This window comes from Passer domesticus, chromosome 4, assembly GCF_036417665.1.
Source record: "Passer domesticus isolate bPasDom1 chromosome 4, bPasDom1.hap1, whole genome shotgun sequence".
NCBI classification, from domain to species: Eukaryota; Metazoa; Chordata; class Aves; order Passeriformes; family Passeridae; genus Passer; species Passer domesticus.
In genome coordinates this window covers 47,934,646-47,959,240 of record NC_087477.1, presented here as the reverse complement: position 1 = coordinate 47,959,240, position 24,595 = coordinate 47,934,646, and the positions used below count along the sequence as shown (strand labels likewise).

Here is a 24,595-nt window from a genome sequence, read left to right as displayed (position 1 = left end):
GGTAATTTCATTCATCAGAGGAAAAGGGAGAGAAAAGCTTAGTCTCTAATAATTGAAAATGTTGACAAGCTACCTTTAGTGATGCTAAGGATAGCAAGCTAGGTCTCATGGAAATGGCTTTGTCAGGTTATGCTTGTTTCTGATATCAGCTACTAATTATTTGGAAATTTATGGACAACACAGGCCTTATCCTGTTCTTACATCATTACAAATTGCAAGAAGTTTGCTGTGGACTAGGCAAAAGGATTTCCATTTAGCAGTATCCTGGAGTATATAATGGTGACATATAAATTTAAGGCAATGAGGAAACAAGTCACAGCACAGACAATACAGGATCTTGTGCAAAAATAAAATTAAACTCCAATGATATAGAGCGCCCTCGACATGTTTATTTTCATCTTGTTTTTTTCCTAGCTGACAAACACATACAACTTTTCAAAGCTACCTGCAGATTTGGAAGAAGCAGAACACTGGCGTGTACTTAGTGGAAGACTACTACATGGGATGGTCCTCTATACTGAGGAATCCTGATGCACACTGGCACAGAAGAGGGACTGGGAACATCCCACTGCAAGAATTACAGAACAGGTTGGAGCCTCTGGGAGGAGAAACTCAACACTCTTGAGGCATCCTGAGTCAAGGGAGAGGTTTGTGCTCATTGTATTGCCTGGGAGAAGTATTAAGTCTATGAGGAAAGCCAAGTCTGAGACAAAAAAAAAGAACAAACCACATTCAGATAAATATAGAAAGTTTTTGTCTTTTGCTCTGTGGCTGACTGTAGAATACACATTTAAATTCCTAAATAAGAAGGAAATAATTATCCCTTTTTCAATCCCATTTCACTATTTACATACTCAATAAAATCCCAACAGTAACAGTGTCAAGAGATGTTCTGTGCCTTGAATGCTGGGTTTTCCATGACGACTCATGTTCACAGGACAAGGCTGGTGTGCTACTCTGACGCATTTTAGCTACCAGCTGCAATTCAGTTTTGTGACTGAACTGAGGCTTATTCAAGTCCTGGATCATTTTGTGCCCACAGGCAAAACTGTTTAAAGTGTATATTTATTGAACTGTTTTTCTGTTTTTATGAGCTCCATTGAGACTATTCCCATAGCGCAGAAATATAGAAGAAGGGAAATAGACCTTAAAAACAAAGATAACAAAGACCTTGCAGGTAATATAAGAAAGTCTGTTAGGGCTGTCAGTCTGGATTTTTTTCTATATTGTAAATTGTATCATCTAATAGCCACGAAAAATGAAAAAGCTCCAAAGTGACAGGTCATTATATATTTCCAAAGTAAATCAAATCTAATCAGTTAGGTAGCATAGGTTCTGTTAGTCCTCAGACACCAGAAATTTCCTGCAGTTCTTGAAGGTCACCTAACCCTTCTCCTCTTCCATCCACAAGTCTTCAGTTTGTTTGCACTGAATAGTGCACAGGGACTCAGCACCAAGAGCAAGTCCACATTGCTGCACATTGTTCAGACAAGCACTAAAAAAGAGCTGGGTTGCTCAGCCAGAACATACCTCTCTAACTCTGGAAGCAGCAGCCACTAAATGCCTTGGCTATAGCACAAATCCCCCATTATCACCAGCCTACCCTCGCAGATGGTTTCACTGATGAGATTCTACGTGATCAGAGGAGTTGACCAGCTACTACATTCCTCTGAGTTTCATTATGTGCCAGACACAATTGCTTTACTCTTCCCTGTTTTTTGGCAGTTCCCCTCTTTTTAAGTGAAGGCAGCTACCAAGAAAGCACCTAAATACTCTGATGGAGAGAAGCAGGAGCCTTACTTGGACAATCCAATTTGTCTGTGGTGTTGGTATGCTCCCTGGTGCCTGTAAGCACACGTGAGTTGGGCCTTCACTAGTTGGGTGTCAAAATGGTCTCCTTACAGCAGACAGCTTGAATATAGCCACCACTGCTGCTTCAATGAACTCCTGCAAACACACCCTTTTCATGCATTCTGATCATTAACACTTCTCTCGAGCAAAATTAATTCACTGAAATTCAGTCTCATACAAAGGAATTAATTTCATTCCTTCCACATCTTTAAGTGAGCAAATTCTGAAGGCTGAGTGCCTATCGCCTCAGGAAAACACTTCAGGGAGAGACGATGTAAACTATCAAATTATGATACATTCTTTTCTGTTCTTATATCAATTGCTAAATAACAATAGAGTTGAATAATATGATTTGATTGTCATTAGTTGTATTGGAGCTTGAAATCTATTAAACCTATGGTCATTCCTACTGTTCTTTCATTGCTTTAGATTCCTTGCAAACTCAGAGAAAAGGTCTCTCAAATTTTAGGTTTTTTTCCCTTTGGTTGAAACTCTGTGGAACAAACAAAAGCTCTGTACCACCTTCCTCCCTCTCTCCCAGATAGCTCTTCATGCATTTCAGACAGCATGTCACCTGATTTGTGAAGAACTGCATTAAAACATCCATTTTTTTTTTTTTAAAAAAAACATCTTTTTTTTTAAAACATCTTTTGATGCCAGAATTACATATCCCAAAATTATTTTCATCTATTCAATTAGTCCCTTGACTGAATGATTTTATTATTTTCTTCTAGCTGCTAAGGAACAAGTCAAAAAAAAGAAGAAACACACAAATAAAATTTGCACATTTGTTTACACAGAATTCGAAATGTATCCTCATTTAGACATATCTGGAAGTAGTAATGAAGAAAACAAAAGTAATGACTTGTGAATTTTACAGAGCTTAATTAGACAAGTGACATTTAAAGACCAGGTCTACATACAAACCAAAGTATATGGATTACTAGAGAGACGTAAGGGATCTACATTTTCTAAACCTACATGTTAGTAACATCCTAACAGTAAGTCATGACATAGTCAAATACAGGCCTCCAAGAATACCTACTGTGTCTTTAGTTTTGAGATATAGCAAGAAGGTGGTTTGGGTATTTATTTGGGAAAAAAATTCACAATAACTAAAATAACTATAAAAACATCACGAAGTATTTGAGTTCAATGACCAAGTCCAATATGGTTGTGAGAATGAAATATCTTAAGGTGAAGGAAACAAATTCCCTTTTGGATCCATAACTAACAATTTTTTAAACTTAAATCATTATAAAAGTGATCACATACTTTAATTTGTCCTACAATGTCCTACAATTTGTTTCAAATTTTACCAATCTCTAAAAGCAAAAATAAACACAGAGTAACAACCAGAGACAGTAGAACAGTAGTAGTTTTAAATAAATGGTAGTATTTTCTACTATCAATATAAATAGTAAAAACATATATTTCATTTTGAACCACATTTTTGATTAAAAAAATATCACTGTTTGCGATTACTAACAAATTTAGATTTTAAAAATCTTGTCTTTTGCCAAACCTACTAGAATAAACTTTCCCTTTTCACAGAAATTCATAAATTTCCCTCACAGACGAGAGCACCAAATATTTTATTTCCAATAGGACAACTGCATTTTTTCACAGATCCAAACTATTTTATTGCTAATACTATCTGCAGAAGCAGCATCTCACACACAAACCCTGTATGTTACACATATACATTTACATCTAAGCAAACTCAAGCAGACAAGTAAACATGCATGAATCAATGTTAGCACAAAACTAATTCTAGAGAAATTATTTTAAAGAAATTATAATGCAGTGCATAAAATAGAAAGCAACCTGTAATAAAAAGACATTTAAATGTTCAGAGGACAGCACATTCTGCCCATTCATTACCAAAGGAAACCGTTTGAACAGATTTGCCATGACAATAGAACAGGGAAGTAGGATGGTTTAATTTATATTCTGTAGTATTATATAAATTCCACTTTCAGAACTGGGTATGAAAAAGAAGCCAGTATTTAAATTCTACAGTAAGCTATAAATGGCACCTTTTGCATATAAAGAAGCCAAGGCTCCTTCCATTAGATATGGGAGCAAATATCTAATTTGTAATTGAAAAGAAAATACATCACACTTTTCTTTCTAGTGCTGATCAAATGAATCCCTGAATCATAAGTTTGATACATGCCAGGCACCTGCTAGGGCAAGAGCTGGCACAAGCAGTGACAAATAAAGAATAATGCATGGACAGGCTGTTTACAGGCTGTCACTGCTCTGACAAGTGATGATAAAGGGAAGCATTATGTCTCTTCTAGTGGCAGCCTGTAAACAAATTATCCATTGTAATTGTTCTGCATGGGCCTCCTCTGTCTTCATTTAAAGTCTGGAGAAGTTTTTCTAAAATAATAGCAGAAACACAATTGCTTGATGATAATAATTAAAGATCTACTCAAGCAGAGTACCTGGGCACCTATTTACTTAATTTGGTGCCCAGAAATAAACTGGAAACCAGGGTTGTGTCTTTGTCAGGAAAAAAATCATGTAGTAGTAAAAAGCAGAACTGAAATTCTCCTCTCATGTTGGGACGCATACAGAGAGTCTTTCATTATCACATTAGTACCCATGTTACTGTGTGATAAGAAATGTTCCTCCAGGGCTATTGAGAATGAGTCAGGGAGACTTAAAAGATTATGTGAAAGCCAGAGCTGGTCTTCAGGATGTGCTTGACTGCAGTATGGACCATGTAAAAGGAAGGAAAATACAAAGAAAATGAAGCATTTTTTTAAGCCCCACTTCAGCCCAGCCAGGCAAGACCACCCCAAATCTTTGCCTGTAACAGAGCCCTTCTCCACCTGTAGCACCTCAAATTTCTGCTCAGAAGTACTACTTAACAATTTCTGTTAAGGATCACTGATCAGCAAATTATCAAATAATGAAGAGCAGCTACAGAGTCTGCTAAATGCCTGGATAAACAATTATAACTACATATGTTTATTTCTAACCTGAATTGACTGAGAGGTATGTAATTCCATGCTCTGGAATTCCCAACATGAACCATATGAAAATAGTCCAAAAAAACCTTACAGTAACAGTATAAAGTAAAAGTATATTGGCCTCTCCTGTTAGCACAGGAATATGGGAGGAAGCAATGTGGCCAAAATGTTAGTAGTCTGTGCCTTAGGTCAGTAAAACAATACATAAACCAATATTTCCCTTGGTGAAAATTAAAGCAGTGAAATGGCTATTTTGCCTTGCAACATCCACAAGGCCAGCTTCTTTGAGGCCAGCTCAAGAAGATTTTTCTCTATTGTTTTTACTCTCTGGCTTTTACTCACAAACAACTTTGTGCCAATATGCACAGACAGACCTGCAAGTAAACTTATGCACCCTCCATGGCTCTCATAGTGAGAAAAATTCCATCACCTTATTATGTTCCTTTCTGCAAGATGGGATTATCTTCCCAGGTAAAATTAGCAAGGATATCCTTCTTTTGTTTCCTGTAGCCTTGAACATACCTTTTTCCCAGAACAGCTTCATCTTTTGATGACTGACTCAAGCTCGACAGAAAATACATAAAGGAAATTCAGTGGCCTATGGTTATTCAGTTATTCCTTGTGTTCTGCTGCAAGTGACAAAATAGCCCTCTCCAGTGCATTGCCATTGTTTTTACTTTCACTGCCTGTATGTCTGTTACCATAAAAACAAATCAGTCTGAACAGAGAATACAAGGTGAGCCTATGAATTTCAGTACATCATATTCCTTTCTTCTAGTCTCCCTTTAAGTTTCTTATTTGCAGAAGGTTGATTGGAAGTGCTGGTTAAACACAGAAGGGTTACACAGTCAGCTGCCACTTTCATAGCCAAGTAAAAGTCTACAAGAAGGACAAGTCTCCTGGTTATAACTCTGGGTAAACTAATCCACTGCTGCACTCTTGTTCTTGTGAATAAGTCTTTTGTAAAGTCCAAACTGAATCTTCCAAGCTGCATCCTGCCTCATACCATCTGCCAGTATCAGGAGGAATTTAGTTTTGTCATCTCTGCAATTCCCATTCAAGTTACCGTGGGCAGATGTTAGATCAGCATTTAGCTACTGCTTTGCCAGACTAAACAAGCCCAGGTTTGTCAGCCTCTTCTCAAAGGTCACATACTTTTGGCCCATGACAGTCCTGCCAGTCCTCAGCTAAGCTGACTCCAGCTGTAGTCCTTCTTGAACTGCAGAGCCCAAAACTGGATGCAGAATTACAGTTCTGTGCAGAAGCAATGTTGTAAAAAGCATAATTTAATTTTATCTGATTACTCTCATCCTAGCACATCCCAATCCAGTTTGCCTTCCTGGTGATACAAGGTGAACACTTTCTCCTATAAACTTGGTAACCACTATGACCTTTGCAGGTCCATCACACCAGCTAGCCAGTTTGCATCTTTACTGGTACATGGAGTTATTCACCTGGGTGCAGAATCTACCACTCCTTGTTGAACTTAATGAGATTTCTTTTGCCCAATCCTTGAGCTTCTTATATTATTTAATGTGTCAGTTCCTGTCTCTGTTCTTGTATCATACACCTATTTGCTGAGGGCACACTGTCTCATCATGCAGGTTTCCAATCACTAACATTGACCTCAGTATTTACCTAAGCTGTTCTCCCAATTAGTCCTGACCAAGGAAATCTGGAAGAAAGAGGGGGAAGTTTTCTGCCTAACAGAATTTAATATATGATCCATAGCCATTCCAGACAGCAAGAAGCTCCAGAAGCAGACACGCAGTGTGGAAACTGGTATGGTAAGTTCTGATACAGACTGATAAATAAGAGAAAAATTAATATCTACTTAATAGCAAGCAATTGGCTAATTTTAGCTCTAGATAACCCATTCCTTCCAAACAGTTTTGCACACCAAAGACTGCCATCACTTGAGATCACCACATATTTACTGCTAATCTGGAAATAGCACTGCTTAGAGACACTTATGACAAACAGTTGGAAGCTTAGTTTTGCTGCGATGTTGGGGTTAACTGGTTTGAGTCAAGCTAAAATGCAATCTCTTTTTTTCTGGTATTAATAACGAGTCAAGCTAAAATGTGATTTCTGATGTTAATAATGACTCAAAGTCCTTGCATGATATACTACAAGGCTGTGGAGAGTATCCTGAATGTGCAATCGTTCTGTTCATTCCTTGCACTTCAATGACTATGAACTCCCAGACAGCACCCTCATTTTGATGCTCAATTTCAACTACAGCCTGTTAAAGTTGAAAGAACCTCCAAACTCCATAGTAAATGCACATTCTTTCAACATGGAAAGGTCAGCATTACTAAGAGCAAGAGGCTGAACAGAGCAGATGAATACAGCTTGATTTCATTAATGATAGACTTAAGGTAAACTTCTCTGAGCAAATCTGTTTTGTTGCGCATGGGCTTTCATACAGTCATGAAAGGAGTGACGGGGACTGCAGAATCTGAGAGGCAAGCTGGATTTGCTGAGACTTCCCCAACTATAGAGACATTCAATAGAGGCATGCAGAGATCCTGGTACTTCTTTGTTCCACTTCCCTGAGCCCAGATAATTGTGACTTACCAGTCATTCTGTCACCAGCAGAGAAGTGCCTTTGTCAACAAGATGAGCGTTCAGGTAATTGAACACCTAGATATGAGGTATGGTGACTGCTTACACAGATGCCACAGAAGCATCATTAAATTCTTGAGATACTTTTTCATTTTAGCAAAAGGTTTTTTTTCATTCTAGGTTTTGGAACAGGAAAAGGAGTGAAACACTTCATTTTCAGGTTGCAGTAATGCAGCACAGTACATCAAACCACCTCATAAGCATCTAGGGCTGGTTTGATAGCTGGTCGGTAGTACTGACACAGCTTCAAGTTTTCCTTCCTCATAAGGAAACAATGAAAGATTTTTTAAGGGATTTATTCCAACTGCCAGGTCTATGAGGTAGTTCTTGAAACTTTCAATGGCATATAGTATGTTAGCATGTCTTTTGTACAGCTGATAGCAGGTTCCTTCATTTGCAGAACATTTTGCTCCCTGGAATTGCTTTACCAGAAGAGCAGCATGGATGATGGAATAAACTTCAATCAAACTGGGAAGAATTTCTTCATATAGGTCATTCTCTGAAAACAACTACATAGCACAGATCTGTCAAAAAAGTGACCTTGCTGCATTAAAATTTGATTATTTTTAACAGGTCAGTTTTACTACAGAGGTATTTATACAGTAACTTGTACCCAAGGGAAATATATTGTGAGGTTTCTTCCAGGCTGCAAGGCCAATTAGAAGGTTATTTGGAAGTGAATCCATGAAAGATAAACTTTCCTTGAGATCAATATATTACTCACACATGCTATTCTCTTTCTTTCACAGTCACAATTTTGCATCCTGAAAATATTGATTGTTAAAAATCGTAAATGATGACCTGTCAAGCAGCACTTTTGTAATGTATTTTTAACACTGCAAACAGCCTTGCAGATTTTGAGACCTGTATTTATACTGACATTTTCTCTGTTTTGCCTAAAACTATCTTTGACATACTTTTAGTTCTTGCTCCAAAATATATCACTAACTTTTGCAATAGGTGTTGTCTCCAGAGAACAGTTTTCCCTCATTACACCTTTTTTAACCTCTCAAGTGCCAAGGACAGTTTGTATTGGAGAACTGGTAAAACACCACTGTGAGGATGGTATTGACCTTATATTTGCAGAGCATGGTCACACTGGTCCTTAGGAGGACTGGAAATAGGAGTTACAGAACACATGTAATTACTTTTTAAGTGGCATCAGATTCTGGTACAGTTCCCTACATGGAACACTTATTTCCCAGAGTAATTCTACTGACATTCTAACATGTTGCAAACCTTAGGCTTGACTAATCTGAAGGTACTGGAATATGGCTGTCTATTCAGAGAATCTTTGAATAACCTCCTGACTAACTGAAAGCACTGTACTTCTGTAGTGTTTTCCATTCTATGTGCTAACCATCACAGGTTGGTCAGGTTCTAAACAGAGCTTGAAGTGAGTCCTTTTCCTTAAGAATTCAGTGAGGTTTTTTTCCTGAGTGCACACAATTTTTGATGTAAATAAGAGAAGCCCTTGAAATATACTTTGAAACTCAGATTTCAAAACACGAAAGAGATCATGGGCAATATCTTATTTATTGCCTTCGAAATTTGATATTATATCAAGAATATAATAAAGTTGTCTTCCTTTGATACAACCATTGTATCTGTCTTTTTCTTTTTAAAAATGCCCTCTCCGATGGAGGAACTGGAGTTCTGAGGTACCAAATCTTTCCTGTGGAATGATGAATTTACCTATGCTCTGCATAGTGCAACAGGATAAAACATGTAGATGCTCAATGAGGTTTCTCTGACCTACTGAAAGAGGCCTCAAATTCCTAACAGTGCAAATGCTAGAAGCATGGAGCCATAGACCTCTAATCATCCTCTGTATCTCCCGAATTCTATTTCCTATAACAAAGCACCTGGCAATACTTGACATTTTTTTTACAGGTGGAATGCAGGCCTTCATAAGATCCAGGAACATTTATTGATGAAGCATGTATCCAGCTCCTTCTCTAAATTGCTGCATTTCATCATCCAAACATTTTCTTATCTGTTATTTCAAGAGTTTTTCCTTTTTCAATTTTGTCCAGAGTGGAAATACAACCCTTTTTCTGATACTTTGAAACGAAAAAGTTTCTGGCTTTTCCTAAGCTAGAACTGTAGTTCTCAAAACTGTTTAAATCATTTAACTGCCGAAGTTAGCCCTGTTAGTTGCATAACCTTTGCACTCACTGCTATGTCGAGGAGCACAGTGAAAGGAGATGGAGTTATTATTGCTGAAGAGGTTTTCAAAAAGCTGTAGTTCATGGAAATTTTCTGACAACCTACTGGCAAAGAAAAGCAATCAATTTAAGTAATGTTTTTTAGATTAGGTCAGGTACCTTGTTTACGCCATTTCATTATTTGCAACAAACAGTTTGCTTCCAAAATTAGGTCTATTGAAATCTTACAGTGAAAGAGTTGTTTTGGTTGCATACTTTGAAGCATGAGAATTAATTATCAAAAAGGAAACCATTCTCTGTTCACAGACTATCTGCTATGATGATGTTCCTCTACATAATGAGGCAAACACTGATGCATAATTAGGCATCTTCTAACATCAATGTGAGCTATTAATCAAACAAGAACACCGTGTTTTATCATAGATATAGGATCCGCTTTTCACTTTTTATTTTAAACAAGAAAAAGAATAAATAAAAGAGCTGCTACATAAGTCAAGCTTCAGAAAGGGAGACAGCGAATTCTTTCATTTCTTTGTTATGATTTTCTCCCTTTGTTTTAAACATTGAACCAACCTGTCTTTTCCTATATCTCTCAGTTGTCACAACTGTTCTGCAGGTTCACTAATGCTCTTCACATTCTCTTTAGTCTGGCAGGTTGCCTCATTAAGGGTAAGAAAGAGAAAGACATACTGAATATTAAATGAACATCTAAGACCTAAAGGTTAACTAATTAAATAAATAAATATTATATTGAATATTAACTAGTAGATCCAAGCTCCAGGCATTTTTCATACAATGACAAAGGGATTAGACTTAGACTACACCCATACATTTCTATACATCTTATTTGGAATACTCCTTCACCACTTTCCCTCACCCAAACAGCTGCCTGTTTTGCAGCATCAAAAACAGGATATAGCACAGTATTTTTTACTTTACATGGCAACAAAGTTTATGGCAAAAAAGTAACCTGTGGGTATAAGGAATAAGGATGGCATGGACTGTTCCTAATCTCTCTGGAAAACAGAGCTTTAGGCTTGTTTCATCTTCCTATGGACAGACACATGAATCCAGATTCAAACACAAGACTTGGTACATCTGGCTATACATTTTACTTGTATAAACACAGTATTGTCCTAGTGATTCATATCTTTCATATGTAAAGGCTTAATGGACTAGCCACTATCAAGTGCAATACAAATCATTGCCATGATCATGGTTACTTGCTCTTAGAAAGTGTAAAGCTATTTCAAAACTGGAATGGTTATGTCTGCTTTACAGCATTTTACTGACCCTTAAAGATGGACAAAATGCTGTAATTCTGAACACAATTGCTACACCTTTATTACTGTTAAAAAACCTGCAGGTTATGGATTTAATAGAGCACATAACCTTTGTACTTCATATTTCCTTGATATTTCCTCAACATATAAAAAAAAATATCCTGTAAATCTACAATAGAAATACCTGAATTTAAGAAATATCTGAATAGGAAAACAAAAGATTGTATCATTTTAATTTTAAAGCACTTTTTACTGAGTATTTAGTAGACTGTCATTATCTTGACTGATCCAAGAAGTTCCACTAGTCCTGACCAGAACTATGTGAATCTTCCCCTCATCACCACCTTTTCAATGAACTGGAAGTGTGGTTCACATACTGTGTGTTACTTACACTTCTTCCCAGTTTTGTGCTGGTGTGAGCTTTCCCACCTTTAGCAGACCAAGGTTTTGTTTTTTAAAAAAAGGTGTAACAAAAGGAGTGGGAAAGCTACTGCCATTACCTGCAAACTTTTTTTTTAATCTATGTGTCCTCTACACAGCTGAAAACCAGCCATGTGAAGATTTACTGTTGTAAGCAAGCAAAGTGCAATGCAAAAATAAATCGGGGCAGAAAATATTCTCCTTGGAAAAACTTTTCATTGTGTAAGTCACATTTCAAGAGATGTACTGTGCTACCTACAGATAACCTCCTCCAGCTACTCAGAATTACACAAGCAGCAGTATCTTTCCAAAAATCAACTTACTCAACTCCATAGCAGCTCCGGCAAGGGCTTTCCTGGGAAAAACACAAGTATTTTTGCATTTAGCTGTAGTTTGATCTGTAGAGTTGGTTGATTTTTCCCATGGAAATTGCAACCACGTCTCTATTTTTTTTCAGGTTTTGTTTAAATTTTTATAACTTATTACCTAAGGTTTGGGTTTGGTTTTTTTTTTTTCTTTTTTTTTTTTTTCTGCTGCTTGTGAGGGCACAGCTTAGGCCCAAGTAGAACAGTTAGGAAACAAGTGGAATAGGTACAGGCAAAAGCACAGACAAACAGAGAATCTGCCACCACTGACCCATGCACCAGTTTTGTAACTGTTCTCATGTAGTGATGTTTTTAGAAATTACTGAAAAATTGAAAATAAATGGAATTTTACTAAATTTTATAATTACCTAGATTAGAACATTCTAATTACCTAGATTAGAACATTTCTAGATCTATTTATCATCATCTGGAGTGGTAGATGCTTACCAGACTCTGGAATATAAACTGCGACAGCACTTAAACACCAAGAAATGTGTTTAGTTTAATGTTAAAACTACCTGAGAGCTGGAGGTCTGAATTCTTTCTTGGAAGCAGCTGAAAGGAAGTAACAGAAAAGAAGGAAGCAACAGAAAAATAACAGAGGAGTTAATAAAACTTATAGTGGGCAAAGCTGAATACCGGAGCACTATAAAACCCAAAACAGCAGATACCACATAAGGTAAAATAAAAATAGCTACCAATATTCTGATATGGATATGATTTGTATTCATACCAGACTATCATTCTGCTGTAGGGTTGGGCTTTTAGTTCTGCGGTAAAGAGTACACTGTATTTTAGCAGTACATCCCGTAATTTGGTTCACTTTGCAGCTTGGAGCCAAAAGGGAAATACTTAGAACTCAGACAAAAGAACCCAATTTCCAAAAGAACAGCTGAAGATGTTCAAAAGAAGGATACAACATGCTACCTGCTTTCTTTCACTGACACACATTCAGGTTGCCACTAGGGAATTCTCTCTAGGACAAGAGACTCCCTTAACAAGAAATTTCCCTTGGTATGAAGGTGATGTGCTTCATTTATTAAGATTACCAGACAACTTTTTTAAAATAAGAGTTTTAAACAAGTGAAAATTTCAGTTCCAAGGGAATTAAGGATTGAAGGACTCATTTATGTGGGAGTTCTGTGGCTTAGTGTGGCATGGCCAAGCACTAGCAATAGTGCTTTGGTGCTTTTTTATAAAAAACTCAGTTTTTATAAGAAAAAAATTAAATACATCAGGACATGGTACTTGTGCTGTGTCTTTAACTTATTCTATCTTGACTTGCTGTATCTGTACAATATATAAGGAACACAGACCATACCTGCAACTTGCTTAAAGAACTGATGATTATTGTCCAGCTTGCCCTAGCTGTAATACCACAATTACTGGTGGAAAATTTGTTGCTGCTTATTCTATGTTTCTAAGCTTTAGTTGCACTATCTGGCTTTATTTCTGTTGTATTTTGTTTAGCTGTGTGTAGCTTCATGGTTCTTTCCCCAAAAGGAAATAATAGCATCTACAGGGAAGGATTAAAGACCCTAACAAATCAGGCCTGGGAGGAAAAAAACCCTCATCCCTACTTTGTACTCCTGGTGGCAAAAACTCAACTCTGTGGAGCAACACATAAGGAGGGTGAGCACATCACCAGAGAAAAGGGGAGATAATAAGATGCTCGCTTAAAACTACTTCAGTAGCATCCTTAATAACAACAAGGAATAATTGGATAATTTACATAAGTGTAAATACAAATTAAATTGCACTAAGTTAACTGACTGTGATATCTTGATTAGGCAATTAAAGCATTAGATCAACAGTACATTTTAATTCTTGGATACAAATGTGTGCTCGTTTGTTTATCAAATTGTATATAAATTGTATATATAACAGCACACTTACACCATGCTTTTAGAAGGATCTCTCAGAATGTGAGAACATAAAAAATAGTTCAGTTTCCTTTGAACATGTCCTAGAAACTTCTTATAATATCTTGTTTCAATAACCCTACTGTGTGTTTCGTTTAGCAACTACTCCAGCAAAACTCTGCAGAATACCTTGAAAGCAACTAAGTCAGCAAGGCCAGTATTTCATCTATTCGTCAATGTCAATATTGTTTTTACTTTTAGGGCCCTTTGCAGCCTCCAAACACCAGAGCTATCTGTTTCATCAGACAACAGTTTACCATGGGACTTGGGGCTTGTTAATGTAAGATTCAGTATCTGCCACAAGACTGAGGAAGCTTTACACACAAAAGCAATTGCTTTATACATTTATCAAGTTTATGAAAATGCACTTCGTTTTAAGCCAAAATCTTCTGAAAAGGATTTCCATATAACACAGATAATTTGTGAACTATACAGGGAAAACTTCAGCATATACAAAAGAACAGGAGGTAGATATGAAAATATAAAGCCATCTCCACATTTGATAGCTCAGAGGAGCTTCACTAAACCTCAGCTAGCCAGGTACAACCTCTCTGACAGCTGCTGCTCACCGGGGCTGCTCAGGTACTGTGGGACCCCAGCTGAGTCCCTGTCTCATCTCACTTTTCCTGGATCTCATTTCTGGGGAGTGTGAAGGGCTCAAGGTCACTACCAAGAGGAGCTTTAAGAACTGCTGGTGAAGCAGGGAAATTTCTGCCTGCAATGAGCCAGTGCAGCCTAAGAACGGCACAGGGCAGCACAAAGTCCTTAAGGCAGTGCCCCCAGGTAGCAATACAGACATTCCACCTGTGTGTGCCTCATGCACGTGAGGATGGGAGCTGACAGCAGGTGGGAAACTCACTCTCTGTGAAGCTCCCGTCCCACTCTGGTGACTGGCTGGACAACAAAAGTGAACAAATTACCATCTCAGGTGGCTAAAGCAGAGAACAAATACTTCAACTCAAACTTAGGGCTATTTATTTGGTAGGAGCCAATTTAATACCAATACTGAGTTTTTTTAAACATTTCTGTTCACTTTGGAGTTTTCACCAAATTAATTATTAGGCTACAGAAATTTTCATTTCTTGTTTCAGTGAAGCCAAATTTGCTTGTTTTTCCCAAACTTCACCTATGTTTTGAACATATCTGTAGAAAATAACTGGAACTCTGAATCTATTGCATGCTTCTGATGAATTTAGTCTTGGTTTTTTTTCTATTGGTTTCACATTTCTTCACAGTCTATCTTCCTGAGCAAAAATGGATTGCAAAAAAAATGGAGAGGGATTTTGAAGACAGTTCATACAATGTATTCATACATAGCCATACATTCTACATTATTGCCATTATAGATATGTTTACATGAAGTTAAAGAAAAAAATTAGACTGTGGGCACTGTTTTAGGGGAAAAAGACAAAATGTGTTATTTTCATTATTCTAAGCTAAAATTAATTTCCTTTTCATATTTCTGAGTGAAAAGGTGATTGCCTTAGGGTTACTACTGGTAACTTTGTGAAACACTTAGTAATTCAGCACTGGAATAACATAGTGTATTTCATGTCATGTAAGACTTACTAAAGTGCCCAAACTAAAAAGACTCTCCAGAACTTTTTTTACCTTTTAATATTTCATAGTACTGCCACATGCACTTTTAAACACCCAATTAATTTTTATGAATGTTCTTATTTTTTTTCTGAAAACAAACCCAAGGTGAATGTATGTAGTTTTAAAAGTGGTTACCTTGCACTGAATTTCTCCTGGAAAACTTCAGCTAATATAACAAAGCACAAATACTCATCTGATTCACAGTATCATTTCTCTCAGATTTTTCTGTCATCAGTCATGAAAATTCTTTATAACGAATTACTTATTTCCTTTCTTTCTGTTATACATCCCAGTTTGAAACAACACAGCATATCACCAATCATAAATACATGTGTCTAGGCTTTGGATTTTTTTTTAAATTTTATTTTTTTTCCCTATATCACCGATTTATGTTTCCTCAGTTTTCATGTCATTTAAATGACTTGACTTCTACCTGGTTGCTGCATTTTCCCCTGTAATTGTCACAGGAACACCTGCTCTTGAATCCAGCCTTTCTGCAGGACAATGTAGAGCTGGAAAACTATGACTGCTGTTACTACAGATCAATGCTCACAGGAAGCATGGAATGGTATGCCCTGTGGCAGGAATTCAATTACTGCCTTTTGGAACTGAAAAATTTCTCCCCGAGTATAATCAAGATCCCATAAATGTTCCTGCTGAGGGAAAACTGCAAAGACTACTTTCAAAAAGACCTCACTGAAAGATTCATGTTCTTTTTACTTTGCACAATTCATCTGTGCAAGGATAAGTTATGAAGATACGCTTTAGCAAAAATTCCTCACATTAAAACCTTCAGACAGCTATGAATTGCACACATTAGGCAGGAAAATTTTTCTACATAATGTGAAATTTTCCCAGTTCAGCCACACGTTGCAGAGCACTAGGAAAAGAGCTGCCATTTATTTAATCTCTGAAGATCTCTCTGCCTCTTTATCTGAAGTGAGAGGAATTAATGGTAGTCACTCAGGTGCTTTTAGAAAAGTTTCATTGCTTACATTCGTAAGTCCTCATTAAAAAATACAGCTAAACTAAATGCAGAAGATCCTTTAACAAGCAATAACCATGTCAGATAAACTAATTGTTAAGTAATGGCCAGAATCCTAAAGCTCTTCAAGAATTGAGTAGTCCTTGGTAACAATGAGAGTTAAGTATTTAAATACTTTTAAAACTCTTATTAATAACAAAAAAGGGGAAGAGGTAAAAATATTTTAATCTCACTTCCTGCTATTTTTCTTCATCAAGTTCATTTGTAAAAGCTACCTGAAAAATGGAATGGTATATAATTAGTGAGCAGTATTTATCACTCTACAGTGGCTTAAAACCAGTGCATGAGTACTGACTAATCAAAGCACAGTAACTCAGACAAGGAGGAAAGTGGTGAGCAAACTCACAAATTTGAGTATTGCTATTAATTTGATTGCATGATGACATTCTGAATAATCTATGCTTTAGAATTAACTTCCTTTACAAACAAAACATTTTGGTCATTGGTAGTTACTAACAATCTCATGTTCCTTCACATGCAAATGTTTTGCAGGTTTTTTTAACTGCTTTGCAGGTAACAAGTAGAAATAAAGTGTGCACACCCACAGCTTCAGGCAGATGAAGACTGTGAGGACATATTACAGTCAGAAATATTCAGCGTGTTCAGAAAAGGCTTTGTAATATTTCAAGTAAGTTTTCAAGTATTACTGGATAGTACAATCCAGTAATACTAATAATATGGAAGCAGTTCATCTCTGACAAAAATTACAAAAAGATAAGTGATCCACGATCACAGATCCACGATTCACAGATCTCGAAAGAAGAATGTTAATCTGCACATCCCAACCAAAATCTTAGAAGATTCTCTTCATTAGAAGTGATAATTATCACTTTATGACTCATGACATTCAGAATTTATCATCAGCTTCCAAGCTAGCTGCATGTGTTATTGAGATTATTATCACTCTGACTGACACAGTGGGAATCTTTCTCTGGAACTGTTTACAGATTGTTAGGATACCAGCCAGTAAAGCGTATTTTGTTGGCGCTTATTCAGTGGCAAAAACAGGGGGAAAAGAGGTTAGAAAATTAACAGAAATATTTCCTTTTTCTCTCACTGACCATAACTAAGTTGTGGTGACCAAAAACTGTTCAGCAAGTTTTGAGAATAATTTCAACAAATAGTACATAGCTGCATTTCATATGCCACCACAGAAAGGATGTTTTTATAGTCTCTGATATTTAGAGCGCAGGACTAAACACTTTACCTCTACTTTAACAAGCCTTACTGTTGAACTAAAATTACATGTACACATTGAAGAAACTCTCTGGGCAGAAGTAAGGGTAATGCAAGAAGTAAGTGTACTTGAAGCCAAGTTGTCTCAATATCTGCACAAATTAACAATCTGATCCAGCAGCTTTAACTCTGACAAAGTTCCCATGGATGCATCTAATGTAGTACAAGGCAATTAAGTAGCAAAATGACTTTTTGTCATTAGGCACTATTAGACTTGAAAAACCAGTAAGTTCTTCTGTCCAATTTAGCTTTAGTAGAGCAATTACCATGTAATACCAGCATTTGTGGCTCACTGATACACAGCTTGCTGAAAGTCAGATTGTGTGGAGGATGAATCCAATTCTGGTCTATCCTTCCTCCCTCTTCCTTATTTTGAACCAGCCCTCTGCAGCTGGGTAGGTAGAAACCAGAGCCCAGAGAGGAGTAACTACATGATCAGGCAGTAAAATCAGGATGAAGTCAGCCATGCACTCATGTCTTTATGAGTCTAGGGATGCCTGGAGCTCTGAAATCTATCTCACCCTGGCTGGCTGTGAAGGCCAAATATAAGATAATACCAAGTCTAGCAGATGAAACTAGTTTTAAATAATAAAAATTCCAGTGGTTATTATTTCTGAACATTGGTCCATGAAGAATTCAAAATATCAATATGAATTTGAATTGTGCATTTCTCATGCTGGGAAAAATAAGTAAACAAATAAAGTAGTAATCCAAGTCTGAACTGGACTAAGCTTAATGAACATAGAATCTGTTTCCCTATATGACAGTTTAGATTGGTTTTCCAAATTACTGATGTGTATTGATGAAAACTTGTGAGTCTAATGACTTGAGGCACAACCTTTATTAACATATTACGCCTTATGCATTAGAATTCACTTCAGGAAAAAAGGATTGGAATAAGAAAAAAAGAAGTGAAATAAGAATAAATCTTGGCACTGATACAGTGCATATAACAAAGTATTTAAAACAGAGGCCTTACCCATTAAAAATTCAATCATGATGCAGCTATTTAAGCACTGACACAATAGGTACTTATTCATTGTGGGCCCAAATACTAACCTATCTACAAATTTGATTGTGCAAAATTTTCTTTGCTATGTAAGGCTCTTTTGGGTGTGATTTGTAGCTCACTTCAGCCCAAGTCTGCTAAGTTTTCTACAGAGCCTCACTTTTTTCCTCCTCCCTATATAGAGTTCCATAATGAAATATTTCCTTGTCCAGATTTGCCAAATTAGACCAGTTTGTGGACTGAACAAGTGGAGTTCAAAACTTCAGTCATGATATGGGTCTGAAAGGGAAAGACTTAGACCCCAGAGGACAGAGACCTATGATGTTTGAGCTGGATATAGGAAAAGAAAATGCTGATAATGATAATACAGGAAAATAATTATAATGGTGTTTATAATGAACATGAATTTTCACACACTGTGTAATAATAGCAGAAGTTATTAATCATTTCAGGGAATACTACATTTATCTCCTCAGCAATCCCTTGTATTGAGTTAAAATGCCCAAACCACATAACCTTCAAGGTCTGAAAAATGCCTTAAGCAGCTTCTACACATCATGCATGGCATACACAGAATTGGGAATGTGTGAAGTTTCAGTAGCACATTAACTTAGGATTCACATGAAGTATGGTGATTTTCTCTTGCTAATTTAAACCTTTACACTTACCATCATATTTGCACTCTGTACTGTACATGTCATACAATTATCTACACACTAATTTCTACATTAGAACATTACAATTTATGTCCAACTACACCTAACAATGACTTATGAGGGATGAATAAAATATTTGCTTACAAGAAAGACAGAATATATGAAACATCTTCCATTACCACAATACTTGGAAAATCTGGATTGTGATCCTGCAAAGCTCATCTATGTTGAGACAACCATGAAAAGACTCAATGCAGCAAATATTTATGTTCAGTCTTTGCTTTAGTAATCTGGATAGCTTCTGGTAAATGGGACTTTATTGTTTAAAAAAAATAAAAAGCTAAAATGCTTTTATTAAGCCTACAGTCAGTGATAAAACTAAGAAAACAAACAAAAATCAAACCCAGTGTTAAGCTTTCAGAGATATTCTTTAAATGTTCTTATTCAAGTTAGCTGAAGAATTTAATAGTCTACTGCTCAGGTGAGTGATCAGAGAACAGGCTGATGGGCACTTGAGTCATATATTGATTGGATGTCACAAGAAATCAATTCTTAGAAGCTCTTTCAGTATATTTATAAAATAATAGGTGATTTAAAATAGGTAGCACACACAATGTCAGAAACTATTAATGCTATTCCAAGATAACAGAGATCCAGGTTAATTTCTAATTTATGAGAAGAAGACTCAATGAAACCAAGTTTCACCAAGTTCCTACCAACCATTACTTTATGCCAAGGCAGGAGTCTAAAAATATGAGATTTAAAGGACACAAGATAAAACCCAAAACCAAGAAAAAGTAAGAAAATTATTAAACCTGTTGTTGCTGGTAGTTTCCTTTCTGTTCACTCTCTTTGTGTAAATTATTTTAGAAAGTACACAGGTAACTTAGTTACCTAATGTCACTCACGGCAAGAGAGTCTCTGATGCTTTAGGAAAATTATGGTTACATGAGAATTTCAAACATCAGTGCTCTGTACCAGTGACAGTCAAAGAGTACAGGAAGGTTTGCAGTATAGATCACATCTTTCATTAAAGTAGGTGACAACTTTTTTTCAGTTAGGTCATCAGGTCTAACAGAAGATGTCACAAATAAAAAACATATTAGCAAAACACAATCTCACTGTAAGGAAGTGAGCAGGATGAATTCAAGTTAGCAGCCTATAATTTGAAGTGATATATGTCCAAGGTGTTTAGTAACACATACTTGCAAAAAAACCTTATAGGTTTTAAAGATATCAAACCAGGGTATTTTTAATTTCTTAGGTAGCATAGTCCTGAATTGACCTATAGAAGATAATTCATAATTCTTGTATTTAAACAAGGTAATGTTTTCCTCACACTTTGAAAAAATAGAAAAATAATGAAGGGAAATTCAGTGCTTGCTAAATCACAATAGTTCAAACATTTACAGATGCGAAAGACTTTGCATGAATATTGCTGGGAATAATTTAAACAGCACACAAAATTTTCAAGGATTGAATATGGACCTTTTAAAAATAAAAAGTCTTTTGCTACCAATGTTAGCAAGGGAAGTTCCATCCCTGCGTAAGATAAAATAAACAGAAACATGCAGAAGAAAACCAGTCTTTGAACAGATTGTGGGTGATCCAAGTTTATGAGCAATCTGCTATAGACATTGGGTTAGCAATATTTTACAGACAAAATAAACACTGTGCAAATTTGTTTCAAGGATGGTCCTAAACCTCACAGTGAAGATAACACAATTACTACTTGATACAGCCAGCTCCCAAGAAGGAACCATCCTCTTGTAGTTACACAAATATCAATGCCCCTTCTTCCACACCTTTGAGGCAGCACATGTAAGCTTTCTCTGGACTTGTCATTATAACAAAATTTCACAGTTAATCCACCTCCCAACTAACTAGAAATAAAAGAAATTCAGCACCTTGCTATATAAACCATGTCTGACATGAATGTTTACACGTTACAAGCTACTGAAATCACTACTTAAATCCTACCATCACAGCACATTTTGAAGAAATAAGACAAAATACAAGGAAATGGCATAATTACAAAAAAATAATTAAAAAAAGGAGACAAGTGTGCCTCAAAGCTTAGAGTAATTGGATGCTATCTAATGTACTTAAAATAAAAATTGATTTGAAAACCAAATAAGAAGGTGGCTTTTGGGATTCACTTTAAATGCTTGAGATTTACCCATGTGTGAAACCTTGAGTTTTAGCAATGGACCTCTCATAGAAAACGTGAAGATTCAACAATTTAGTACAAAAATTGTAACATCTCATAATTAAGGATTTTGTCTCTAAAACTGCAAAATTATGAAAATTTAATCACAACTGAATTCTTGGTAAGGCAGGAAGCCCTGGAATAATGCTGATAATGCCTATTCTACAAAAATAAATGTCTTTTCTTTGTTTCAGTAGCATTAGTTTCTCTATAATAATGTTTTATGACTGACCTTTAGGAAAGAGTAAACATTCTGAGCTTTTACCCCAGCCACTAACAATTTGGACTTCCCAGAAATGCTGAAGGAACTCAGCAGTTTTGAAATGTTTTTGCCTTTTACAGAAAGACAGTTAACGTTCAAGATCAATACTATCTACACTTTGCTGTCATAACTAATTCAGGGTGTCTTGAAAGACAATAATCTAAAGTTTGCTTTGGTTCCTATTGAAGTTTTGTACTATAAGTAATTATTTTATGATTATTAGAAATAAAATGGAAATAAATAATATTATTTAAAACAGCTTTACAACTAACTAAAATTCAAAAGTGAACTGCTTGAACCCCCCCCCCCCAAAATTTATACAGATTCCTAGCATAATAAAGTACATCTTTATTAGTCAACAGCATTTAGAAAGAGCGAATGCTGCTCTCAAAATACTGACTGCTTGTTAGAAGCACATATTATTATAATACCTTGGGGTTAGATTATAGTGTTTTCTGGCAGTCATAATTCTGTGATTAAGAGTAGTAATTCCACTCTTACCAGACACTATAGTAAGTGGAACAAGTTATTATCAACCTGCTGATCTGCTGGAGGGCAGAAAGGCTCTACAGAGAGATCTGTACAGACTGGATCAATGGGCTGAGGACCATGGCATGAGGTTCAGTAAGGCCAGGCCCTGGGTCCTGCCCTTGGGTCACAACAGGGCAGTGCTACAGGTTGGGAGAAGGGTGGCTTGAGAGCTGCTCAGCAGTGATGGTCTTGGGGGTCCTGGGCAACAGCTAGCTGGATATGAGGCAGCATGTGCCCAGGTGGCCAAGATGGCCAATGGCATCCTGGTCTGTATCAAGAATCATGTGGCTACCACGACGACTAGGGCAGTGATTGTCCCATTATACTTGTACTGGTGAGGCTGCACCTCAAGTCCTGCGTTCAGTCATGGGGCCCTCCATTTGAAAAGGACACTGAGGTGCTGGAGTGTGTCCAGAGAAAAGCAGTGGAGCTGGTGAAGGGTCTGGAGCACAAGTCCTATGAGGAGCATTTGAGGGAGCTGGGGCTGTTTGACCTAGAGGAGGCTCAGGGAGGGCCCTACTGCTCTCTGCTTAAAGGAGGTTGTCATCTCTTTTCCATGTCTGAAGAGAAAGAACAAGAAGAAATGGCCTTAAATTGTACCAGGGAAGGTTCAAATTAGATATTAGGAAAAAAAAAGTTCACTGAAACAGTGCATTTGGCATTGGAATAAGGTCCTTGGGAGATGATGGAGTCACTGTCTCTGGAGGTGTAGAAGAGGTGTCTGGCATTTGGGGATATGGTTTAGGGGTGATTATGGTGCTGCTGGGTTGGTGGTTGGCCTCCATGATCTTGAAGACCTCTTCCAGTTTTGATGACTCTGTAATTCTAAAATTGCACTAAACTACTTTGGGATGAGTAGCAACAGCAAATGACTTAGACATACTTTCGGCTCAAGAAGAACTACACATGCTGCAAATGACCTCCATCCCAGTCATTTGTAATGGAAAAACTGACAAATCCACTACAAGCTTCTCATAACGCCGTTTAAGTGGGGGGAAAATGTCTGAAACTCTCAAATCTCAGGTAAAGTAATTTTACTGAGGTCAACATCAAACCTCCTACAACTCAAGACAAAGATTTCTACCTCCTTATACACACTCCAGATCTTTTATACAAACACACCTTGCAATAATTCTTATGGGTCAAGGGGGTACATGCTCTACCATTGGCCATTCCACTAAGTATGGAAGTCAGTATCACACTCTAGAAATTGATTTTTGTCTTGTAATGCCAAGGCTGTAAAAAAAATGCACACATAAACTCATATACATAATAGGCTAGTAGCATTCTTAAAAAAATATTATTCTTATTATGCAAAGACTTGTTTTAATCTGTTGTAATTAATACTGCCTGAAGCATTGTCCTAAGCTCTTCTCAATGAAACTGCTGCTGAGGTCCAACAGTACATTTTTGAGCTTTTCACTGGTTTGCAAAAACCTCTCCATTATACAAAAAAGCAGAATAATCTATATGTACAAAACTACAATCTCCTGTACCTATTCTGTACGCAGCATGAGGGATCCAAGGACAAATAAACGTGGTCTCACAGTATGTGGATGGTCTCATGATATAGAAAGTTATGCACATGCACTTGTTCTATCATGATCTCATGCTCTATGGACCTCTCTTGCCAGAATGCACACCACTTAGACGGTCTCCTGCCTAGGCTGAGAAAATACCAGCAGCAGTTTTTTAAACTGTACTTTGGGTTTCCTACAGGGAAGAAAAAACATATAGATATAAAATTTAAAATAATTTTGCTCTGAAACAAAATCCTATTTGCCACTTACTTTGGGATCTTAATGAAGAAATACAAAAATACCATTTCAAGCCAAGTGGCTTTTTCAGTTCTTATTTACTGCAGATTCAAAACCTAAACACAATGTCTTGTCAAAACTGAGCAGTAACATTAATCATGAGCTATAAATATGAATACCTGACTAAAAATTCAACTTTCTTTCCACACAACCTCTTTGCAGTATTTTTGTTACTAAGCAACAAAATGAACAAAATTCTTACATTATCCAAAACACTTGCATTATTGCCAGGGTCACCTTAACACAACTTTATATCTCAATTGCTTCACTTGCTGAGCATGTGGAGGAGCAGATTAAGGATAATTAGACAAGGAATGAATGAAACTCTGGTGCAGTCACATCCTGAGACACAAATGAAGTATTGATTTTGATGATTCTACTAACAGCCATTTAATATGCATAGCTGCTAAACATTTGAATTGATATGACTTCATTCTCAATACGTTGTTAAATGTATTCCAGGTTCTGGCCGAGCAAGCGATGTTCAGCCTTTATGACACTGCATAGCATTCATGGTTATTAAACACAACTAAGAAATGTGGAAAAAGTGTCAAGGTTGAAGGAAAGCTCACCAGGGCAGCTTTACATATGTCCAGGTTTCTCAGGTAGG

At 36.7% G+C, this 24,595-nt stretch overlaps 1 protein-coding gene across 7 annotated transcripts in view; it reads right to left on the bottom strand.

Annotated features, from left to right (window-relative positions):
* The window catches only part of GALNTL6 (polypeptide N-acetylgalactosaminyltransferase like 6), a 436,298-nt gene that overhangs the window by 85,432 nt on the left and 326,271 nt on the right, over nt 1-24,595 (bottom strand). The window lies entirely within an intron of this gene.